This window comes from Aotus nancymaae, unplaced genomic scaffold, assembly GCF_030222135.1.
Source record: "Aotus nancymaae isolate 86718 unplaced genomic scaffold, 86718_ANA_hifiasm-v0.15.2.pri h1tg000103l, whole genome shotgun sequence".
NCBI lineage: Eukaryota > Metazoa > Chordata > Mammalia > Primates > Aotidae > Aotus > Aotus nancymaae.
The window spans coordinates 3,938,709-3,949,592 of record NW_026988518.1 but is presented as its reverse complement, the minus strand read 5'-3'; the positions used below and the strand labels follow the sequence as shown (position 1 = coordinate 3,949,592).

At 39.6% G+C, this 10,884-nt stretch overlaps 1 long non-coding RNA gene across 1 annotated transcript; it reads right to left on the bottom strand.

The window, feature by feature from the left end:
* Nucleotides 1-1,365: 1,365 nt before the first annotated feature.
* On the bottom strand, nucleotides 1,366-10,583 carry LOC105721389 (uncharacterized). Its single transcript, XR_001108319.2, has 4 exons — nucleotides 10,401-10,583; nucleotides 9,231-9,369; nucleotides 3,489-3,638; nucleotides 1,366-1,480 (listed from the first exon to the last, which is right to left on the bottom strand). It is a non-coding gene; the product is annotated as an uncharacterized LOC105721389 (long non-coding RNA).
* Between the last annotated feature and the right edge of the window lie 301 nt (nucleotides 10,584-10,884).

The window sequence follows — 10,884 nt, the reverse complement described above, 5'->3', positions numbered from 1 at the left end:
GCCAGCTCCTTCTCTCAATTTTCTACAGCTGCTGTCACTTGGGGCTGGCTTTACCTTCCATGGCTCAGTTGTTATACTATGACTTCTATCTGGGGTGGTCGTTTGGAAATTCCTACAGATAGCCACATGTAGAGGGTTGGTTTTTGTCTCCCCCTTTGCCCCCATCTCTTCTCTTTCTCTAATTTTACTTGAAATACAAAAAATGTGTTCAGAGACAGGCCTATGGCACCCAAAGATAACAGCACCCTGAATTCTGTAGTGTCCCACAAGTAATTGTCATCTGACTAAAAGGCAACAAGTTGAAAATAATAAACTTGAGAAGAGCACAAGAAATAAAGAATGCAGTTATTTTTAATTTTTAAAGTATATGTCCAGGATACTTAAAAAAAAATTGAGAAGGCTGCTGTTGACTCTTCAGTGAGAAACATGTTGTTGTCCTAACTAATTGTGAGAAAGGCACATACCCACACTAACAGGGCACTTTCTGTAGATATTCTAGTCTATGTACACTTAGTTTAAAAGGTGACACAATGTGATGCATCATTAGGCTTCCTGGCACAAAGCCATGTGGGTTATTCCATGTTAGAATTTACCCCACAGTCCTGGTGGAAAGAGCTCCTCATTAGGCCAGGCGGCATGGTGACATCTTACACTGGGACAGGGCAGGACTGGGGGATGTGATTAGAGCCTCCTGCAGCTATTCTCTCACTTGACTCAAAAGTCATAATTTTTGCTTTATTATTTTTCTATTTTTTTTCTTAAGCATTGAGGAAGTTGAATAAATATACTTTAATAAATAAGACTGGGAACAAATCGAGTGATACAAAATAGGAGACATTCAAAAATGGCAGATCTCAATGTCATTTGCTTGTAATTGTTTTTAAAAAGTTTGTTGTTGTTTCATTTTTTTATCATCCACATTCCAACAGCTGCCTAAACTACTGGCTGTATAGTATGTATCAAGACATTTGCCATCTAAAGAGCCATTAGGAGAATAATAAGGGTAGGAATTCCTGTTGGCCGTTTCCATCATGTGATTTTTTTCCCCTAGTTACTTGCATCCTTATTCCTGCCCCCTTGACTTGTATGAGCAGTTGCTGCAGAGATGGCAGGATGTCGATGCCCCCAAAATTGAACCTGTGATTTGTTTTTCTTTGATTTATGTGCTTGTAGTCAATAAACTTTATAAAGGAAAGTATCAGACTGAACAATCAATCAAAGATAAACAGATTCCTGTCCTTTAAAAGCATTTCAGCCCAGTAGGTGAGTGTCTCATTCATCTTTTGCAGGCATGCTTTCGGCCTTTCCACTGAGACACAACCGACTGCTCACTACAGGCGGCTTTTCTACCAAAGGGCGGCTGCAGTTGAGCTGAGATTTATCAATTTCATGGCACCAGTGGTCCTGACATGGTATCATTTTCAGGATCTGAATGGTTAAGCATGTTGTTTGTATGCTGAGACCTGGGCTTTCCATATACCTGAAAAGAGAGAAAGGTGACTAGTTTTAAACACTTCATACTATACAGTTCTATAAAATTCATATTATGCACTTTTTTTTTCTATTCTAAAAAACCAAATCACTTCTCTGCAAAAGAGAATTCCCTCTTCGTTCTATTAGTGGTTTCTGAATCTGCCTTCAAATAAGGCAAATGTCATCCTGCATGTTTTGCTTCTCTGCAGCACAGATGGTGTGCATATGCAGATTGGTGATTTTCTAATCAATACAGTGGCACTTGGGAATATCTGTAAGTATTGTAATAATGCATTAGTCAGGAGTGATGTTGTAACACACTGAGATCATACACATAAATCTAAGACACCATGTCTAGACACTCCAGGGAAGATGGTATGGCATGGGTTAGAGCAGGCATTAAAGGAGGACAATATTTCAAATATGATGGGAAAATAATGCAATTTGCAGACTTTAATAAAACCATTGGGGAATTAATTTCAGTAGGGGCACATTCTCTCCTCAAACATTCGCGTTCTTATGTTTGCTTCATGGACACTTGTAATGAGATACTTTTCACCTGTTATCTCAGGCATAAACACAGAATGGGATCTGCGAATTGAGCTGGATTTTTAATGTGCTGAATATGAAAATAATCCCTTTATAGGTAGTGCTTTAGCTGTACAAAAGTGCATTATGCAAACAACACATAGACAGAATAAACGTTGGAGATTCAGAGTCAGAAGAGCTTATAAATTAATCTTCTAGGCACACCTTGAGCATGCTTAGACAGTACCTTCAATCATAAAATCTTGACCAACCGAACCTGCAAAGTTTTAAGAGGGGCGAGTTCAATGATGAAAAATGAAAATGATGTTAAATGTATGCCCATTTAACGCTGCCCAAAAGTTACAGACTGGTTTCGCTCTCTGCTGACTCCCATACCATTTGCCCTCTGGCCCTTCATTTTAATCAACCAGGCTTTGCTTAAATTCTATGGGCTAAAAACTGTCCCAAAGTCAGGTATTCACTCTGACAAAAATGCTTTGATCAGTACGTTAAATTAATGTAGCCAGAAATGAAACCTGGATTTGCCAGCAGAAAATAGATACAGAATGTATGGCTTCCCCCATCACCCTTTTTCCAGTAAGTTTCAGGCATTAACACAACAGGCTCCTGGTCCGACAGACCACTTTGTCTGTTTTCTGGTTGTCAGTCGACTCCATCGCTGCCTAACTGAAGTCTACTCAAGTCTCAGGCCAGCTCTGTGCTTCCAACACTCTGGCGGCTTTTCAATTAAAATGTGAGAGAAGAAAAGGCTGGACGGAATCAACCCAATTATCTTCGTAGCCATAGAAATGCACATGATAAATGAACTCCAACCTTTTCCTTTCTGATGACAACTTGGGCTCTGAATAGAGGTGCGATTTATTTTTTTCATTTTTTGGTAAGTGCGAGAAAGAATGCGGTTTTCTTTAGTATAGAATGAGACACCGCTTACTTGGCAAAATATCTCAAGGCATAATGCTTCTAGCACCTGAACAATTTGGTTCCATGAAGGCATAAGCTTAGATTTTTTTTTTCCTCGGACTTCTAGTCCAGAGGGGAAATACATTGCAGCATCTCATTTGTCGATGTCTTTTCTTGCAACCGTAGTGATTCACTTCCTATTTTGATTTTTAAATTTGTGTTTCTAGATATTTTGCTCTGCATCTTTCTTTCAAATGTTGATTTTTAAAGGGGGAATAAGTACACACACAAAAATGTATTGAACCTGTTTAATTTAAGCCCCTGACCGACTGCCCTGTGGTGGAAGGTCATTGATCTGCATTGCTAACACTGGGCACACATTTTCCGAGAAAGGAGAGGAAGCTCAGCAAGAGTAAAGATCAGTCCACGGTTTTCCATATCCCTCAGTTCTTAGATCATTGACACACACCCAGTGGTCACTTCGTAAATATGTTTGTTTCAGGAAATGACCAGGGACAGCCTCAAGAGCAGTAGTGTTCACTTAAAACAGGAAATAATTGTCTTACCTTTCAAATTGAGGAAATACATAAGATTCAGTCCCATATTTCTTCTAGAGGTCTTATTCTACTCCACTAGTTTCTTTTTAACTTCAACAATCTTTTTTGCCAAATGCAGAGTACATGAGTCAGTGTGTCCTTTTTTCTTCACTAGCTTGCCTACAGTTTGAAATATTGCCGGAGTTTATCCTAGTTGAAGTTTTAGTCATATAATAATCAAAACTTGAGCCATCATGTTCCTTTTAAGTTTTTTTTTCCCTGTCCTATTCTAGGGTCATTTTATTCATTAGAAATTTAAACATTTAATGACAACTATCACAAAAGTATGTGTTTAAGAATATGTCCCTGCAAATCCTAACAAACCCTTTAATTTGGCTCACTTTTAATAATCCAATCCACCAAAATCTGATGACCCAATGTCAGTTTCTCCTGACTCCAGAAAAATTTGAAATGATAATATGACCACAGAGATAATGTGGATTCACTTTTGTTTAGCACTGTAGCGTTTACAAAATGCATTTGGGAATATGAGAAAGAGCCTTGGTTGGGGATAAAGGAGAGAAAAAGCAATGATTATCAAATAGCATTTAAGCATGATACTTCTAATGGGACCATGCTCTGGGCCCCAGCCTAGAGATGGACGATGAGAGGTCTTTGTGAAGGGTTGAGAATCATATTGTGAGAAGGAAGAGATCTCAAAAAAGACACTACCCCTCTGGGTTGGGGGCCAGTGAGGACATTGTAATCATTTCAAGCAGATCACAAAAATAGAGAGTCCCTCATACTGAGGGCAAACAGAAAAAAAATTATTTTTCACGGAACAAAATTTATTTCTACATTTAAAACTAGATGTATCATTGTGGGTAGTTGATCCCCAAACCCATCAAAGCTGCTTGACTTACATAATGATGACCTTTGAAGATTACACTGAACTGTCTTTCTCAGCATAGGAAGATTAGTGTGATAAAAATACAAGGGGAACAAAATAAACAAAAGACCCAGATTATTTTGGCTTAAGGCTTTGTCCCTGTTAAAATGCAAACGTCTCTACAGAAGATAACATTTTATTAGTCATTTACACTTCAGTAATAATGATATTGTCAGATTCTCGCCAGACAGGTTTTAATCCACATTGTAAGAGGTCTAGGACAGAGGGTACCTCAGTAGAATGAACAGTGTGTCAGCTAATTAGGGAAGGTGGGTGGGAAGCACATGGAAGCTGAATAAACTGAGAATTTGCTTCTTTGCTTATCAGTTATGCCTTGAGCTACCCTGCTTTTGCCATTGCATCCCCAGAAGTTGAGACTACAAAACAGGTACTTCTAAAATAAATCTTTCTTTGTATACCCTCCACTTAATTCAAAACTGAAAAAAAACCACTAAGAGCTATTTTCCCAGCATGGGACAATATGCACAGAAGGTATTGAGTCACACAGTGAAAATACAGATTTCCCATCTTGTGGTGCTTAACAAGAATGCTGGGTTCCCTCTGTCTCCCAGTTCTTATTTACCTCCTGTTTTCTCCAGAGCATCAATGCATCATCAGATGGCAGATTACTGATTAGATCAGTCTTAGGCTCAGGAACATCCACACCAGGCCCTCTACATACAGAATCCGCCATTCCAAGTCTATCTGTCTTTCTCTCCCCACCCCCAAATCATTTTCAACAACTGAGAATATAAAATACTTAGAACAATGCTGAAATTCGCTTGAATTACAAAATAGAATGTCTCTATATTTTTCTGTTTTTATGCAACTCCCTTTTTTCACTAAATGTGTCTGCTAAATAAAAGGACAATTTTCTCTTTTATTTCTTTTCTAATATTATTGGAAGAGATAATGCTTATATGATATTCCATATCAATAATGCCATACAAAAGGAAACTGTCATTTAAAAGTGTCTGTGTTAAATTAAATTGCCTAAACAGCCTGGTGAAGTAGATGTACAATGGACTTGTAAACCAAAGCCGACCCACTGCAGCATCCTCTCCTGTAAGATAAAGGAGGTTGGGCTCTCAGCAACAGCAAAGGGGTTCCCTCTTGCAGGTCAACTCAGACCAATTGCTAGTGCTACCTGAACTCCTATGTCTTTTTGGGTTGGTTTGTTTTTGTTTTTGTTTTTATTTTCGAGATGGGATCTTGCTCTGTCGTCCAGGCTGGAGTTCAGTGGTGTGATCATGGCTCACTGGAGCCTTGCACTCCTGGGCTCTAGCCATCCTCCCACCTCACCCTCCTGAGTGGCGGAAACTATAATGCACATGCCACCACACCCAGCTAATTTAATTTTTTGTAGAGACAGGGTCTCACTATGTTGCCCAGGTTTGCACTGCTATTTTAAAAAGCATCGTGATTCTCAGTCTGGACTCTGCAGAAAAAAAATTCCCATTACTCAGCAACATCTGCCAGGACCTGAACCAGCAGGACCTGGACCAGATTCTGCCACCCTAGAATGAGATGATGTTAAAATGCTTCTTTGAGTTCTGGAATCTTAATTCTCAGCCATAGAATAATTTGTACATATTATAAACACACACACATAAACACACATATAAAATTGAAAATTATCAATACTTTATATTTTAAGAAAAGCTGAAAATTATCAAGACTTTTAAATATATTCAAATACAAAATGAATTAATAATGGGATCAGGTGACGTTTATTGTGGCCTGTATCACCTAGTTTATTTTTATGTATTTTTCAATATCTGGAAGTTTTGCCCCATCATCTAAAACGAACATTTTGCCAATCCCTAGTGCTTGAAATCTAAAGCTGCATAGTTCATTTCTATTTCTACGTGCTGATACCACCGTGATAGCACTCAAATAAAGATATTTATGAAATTTTGGATAAACTTATGTGTTTTGAGATGATCCATACTTTTTGCCTATATATTCACACCAATTGTCAGCAATTGTGACAACCAGTGTGTAAGTTGATTTTATACCAGCATATTCAATATGAAAGTGTATAAGTTCATTTTATACTAGCCCATTCAAAATATTATTGTGTGATTGGTATTAAATTAGGTAATCCCATGTGATCACACCATATCACAAGTTGGGAATGACTTTTTGTTTGAGGAGCTTAATTATCATTTTGTCTCTTTTTAAAAGAAAAAGAAATCTTAATCAGCAATATACCCTGTAAATAATGTTGTTCTCTTCACACTGAAAACCATTTAATTCCCCATTATCTCACTTCATTAGCTAAATGTCCTGTTTAGGCAAACTCTGAATATGAAGCATATTATAATGAAGTAGGAAAATAATATTTAGAAACAGACTTGAACAGAAAAAAACCCCAGCAAACTAGAAGTCCATGTAGATCTTTGTATTTATCATACTCCAGGCTATTTCAAGAATCTAATTCTATTGTGATTGATCTTGGAAATGCAAACGATTTTCACCCATTGTATTAAGTAAATAATGAATTCTTGGTGACACAAAATAATAAAGAAAGTTAGCAATTAGTTTTTCATGAAAGAATTTGAATATATGTAAGACCTTAGGCCAAACGAAGAAGGCTGTTGGAACCAGGAAAATTCTGTGTGTCACTGGCTCATATCTCTATCTACCATCACCCTGTCCTCTAGAAAAATATCACTTGACATGTAGTGAAACATGAACAAGGTGAACCTTTGATTGCAAAAACAGTTACAAAGAAGAGCCAGCTAATGAGTGTGTGAAGAAGGAAGGTGGCCCCCAAGGAGGAGGTGTGGAAGAGGCCATGGGCCACAGGCAAATGTGAACCCTTCAGAGATGTGTTAGCCTCTGCTAGCAAACCACTTTCTTCTCCCAATCAAATTTGCTTTCTCAGTCACTGCTCACTCACCACAATCAAGGGCTTTGCCCTAAAATAATGAGACCTAAGGCAATCACTCTAACAGAAATGACCCCTCACTGTCAAATTAAAGTGGTTCCCTCAACTAGAACAGTTTCAGGAACTTCTGTTCCCTTGACAGCTCAGAGAATGAGAGGGTACAGATGTCAAGTGGCCCTTCCTGTTCCAGCTACTTCTTAACACTAGTGGAAGGAGTTATTGTAGCTCCTTTATAGAGATAAAAGCACCCCCACCCCAACGTGCGCATGTGCATGCACACACACACACACACACACACACACACCACATAAATGAGTGATACACACTGATATGGCTGCCCTTTGCCAGGCTTATCTGTAAGGGAGGATGGTGCCTCTTAGCCCAATAATACTAGTTTAATCATGTGCCTTGTTTGGCCAATGAGTAAGAAGAATGGAAGTGTCAAATGCCACTTTTTTTTTTTTTAAATTGAGACAGGGTCTTATTCTGTCACCCAGGCTGGAGTGCAGTGGCACTATCTCGACTCACTCCACCACCCAAGTTTAAGTGATTCTTGTGCCTCAGCTTCCCGAGTACCTGGGATTATAAGTGTGCCACAATGCCCAGCTAATTTTTGTAAATTTTGGTAGAGATGGGGTTTCGCCATGTTGGCCAGGCTGGTCTCAAACTCCTGACCTCAAGTGATCTGCCCTCCTTGGCCTCCTAAAGTGCTGGGATTACAGGTGTGAGCCACCGCACCCGGCCAAATGACACTCCTGAATAAAAGGTGTAAAAGCCTTCATGAGGTCACATCATTTTTCTTTTTTGTCTTTCATGAATCCGGCAAAGGGTTGCCAGGAAAAAAAAAACAAAAACATACAGGGCACACAGTTAAATCAGAGTCAGATAAACAACAAATCTTTTTTGGCATAAGTATATCCCAAATATTGCAAGGGATATTATGTCTGCAACTAACAATCATCCGTTATTTATCTCAAATCCAAATTTAATTGGATGTTTTATATTTTCATTTGCTAAATTTGGCAATCCAAGTTTGGCAGGATCCCAGATAATAGCTGCTGCACTGGCCAGTGTTCTAGAATAAAGAGAAAGTAAACAGGGCTTCAGCAGACCTACAGCCAATCTAAAATGTGATCAAGCTTTGCAGTCTTAAGCCACTTAGAGTTGAGGGTCATTTGTTTTTGCAGTAAAATCTAGAAAAAACTTACTGATAAAACTACCATTTTTTTCTTCACAAAGATTCTCGTAAAGCCTGTAAGTAGAAGTTAGGAACACTCGTCTTTGGGACTAGTCTGAGTCTCTTCTTTTTTTTTTTTTTTGAGGCGGAGTTTCGCTCTTGTTACCCAGGCTGGAGTGCAATGGCACGATCTCGGCTCACCGCAACCTCCGCCTCCTGGGTTCAGGCAATTCTCCTGCCTCAGCCTCCTGAGTAGCTGGGATTACAGGCACGTGCCACCGTGCCCAGCTAATTTTTTGTATTTTTAGTAGAGACGGGGTTTCACCATGTTGATCAGGATGGTCTCGATCTCTTGACCTCGTTATCCACCCGCCTCGGCCTCCCAAAGTGCTGGGATTACAGGCATGAGCCACCGCGCCTGGCCCTGAGTCTCTTCTCTGCCCACTCTTCACATCAGTTTCTATGTCCTCTGCTCATCTGCAGTGGTCTAGTTCCATGTTGTTCAATGATGCTTTGATCACTCCTCTTTCATCAGAGGCCCTCTGTTAATGACAGCTCTCAGACTTCCTGCCTGCAACTAATGTGGATTTAGCCTCTATGGTACAGAGGTTTTCCCCCTGACTAAACAAATTTCATCAATAGTGTTTTTAATACTTTGCTTGTGTCCGTCAATCCCTAGTTGCCACTGCAGGAATTGGGTGCAAATTCTGCACTGCACTATCAAGTGTCTGCCACCTCTATAGACATACTCACTTCAAAATGTATTCTGGTTCTACAACGGCGGTTTATCATTCCAGAAATGTTTACTGGATCCCTCTCACTGAGAGTCAGGCATTGGCTTTACTGTGATAAACAAGGCGGATGGGATAATTGGCCTCATGGAGTTTACAGTCTACAAGGAAAGGGGATACACAGACGTTAGTTGATTTTTTTTAAAAAAGTATATTACAGGATTTGCATATTTTCTCCTTCTATTTAACCATCATCCCTTCCAATTTACTCACAAGACCTTTTCCTTTAAGATTTGTATCTGTTTTTCATTATCAAATGTCCCTATATCAGCAGCAGCTGGTGGTTAAAACTTTTTTATCTTCTGCCAATGTGAGCTTTTTAATTTAACTTTTTAATGCTCCTTTAAACAAAATTTATAATTGGTTCCCTTAGGGAATATGCTATATTTTGCTCTTGTATGTGTTAATTCAAATAAAACACACTCTACCAAATGCTCAGTTTCAGTGGATTCAGGGAAGGGAGAAAGTGTTGTAAAAAGAAAGGCACGGTCGCTGCCCTCAAAGAGCTTGGGTACAATCTTCCAGCGGGAATAAAAACCAAGACCTCTGAAATAGTTAACTAATTATATACGGTACAAGTAGTCAATGTTAAAGAAGTGGTTAAAATAACAAGAGTTGTAAGATTTCAGAGAATGGAGATCGCTTTGTAGACTCAAGAACTCAGGAGGTAGAAATTAAATGTGGCCCAGAAGAATGACAGATAAAGAGTTTCACTGGGCGTAGGGGAAGAGGCGTGCCTCTCGGGCAGGAAGCATGGCAAAGGAACTTAGGTGAGAATGGGTAGGGAGGAATTGTGTAGAAATGATGGCAAATACTGCCATAGGTGGCTTAGGGGCTTCTGGTTAGAGGCCTTGAACCCCAGAATCAAGAGTTTGCACTCTAAATGAGTGAATGTGTTCTCTTTCCAGTCCATGAGGGGGCGTAGCTTTAAGGGCAAGAATTTCCCAGCGCCATGCCCCGCTCCCATCTCTCTCCATCCGGGAGATTCAACGGTTTATGTTTGAATTTCGCGGGCCCGGGAAGAAGCTAAAAGTCAATCACACCAGCGGAAGTTCTAAGGAACTCCTTTCATTGGCTCAGGGTCTTAGAGAAGGTGGGAGTTTCTCCCAGGAAAAAGTCCACTCTCCCTCACCTGTGCCAGATTTCCAACATTCTGGAATCCTGTCCCACACGGTAGGAGCTCCCTCCGGGATTTTCCCCTCTGGAATCCCCTTCCACACTCTTCGTGGAAGCCTTTCTCTTCTCCTTTCCTTCTCTTTTCTCTACCTAGATAAAATCACCTTTCTGCAACACTTTTTGTGTCCGATATTCACTTTACGAGCATACGATGCAGCTGAAGCGGCCCCACCGCTTATTCCTTAAGAGGCTGGTGGCCAAGAACCCACATCTGAAAAAAACCCAGTTACGTAATGATAATGGGATACAAAAAAAAAAACCGTTTTGAACCAGATAATGATATGGCAAACTCTAATTTGCTGCTTTTTAATAATGCTGCTATTGTAGGCTTCATTTTTTTGTAAGATAGAATCTAAACTTATATAGGCCTAGTTTTTAGCATCTGTGTGTGTGTGCATCTGTGCGTTTGTGTTTATGACTGTTTATTCATGGCCTTTAGA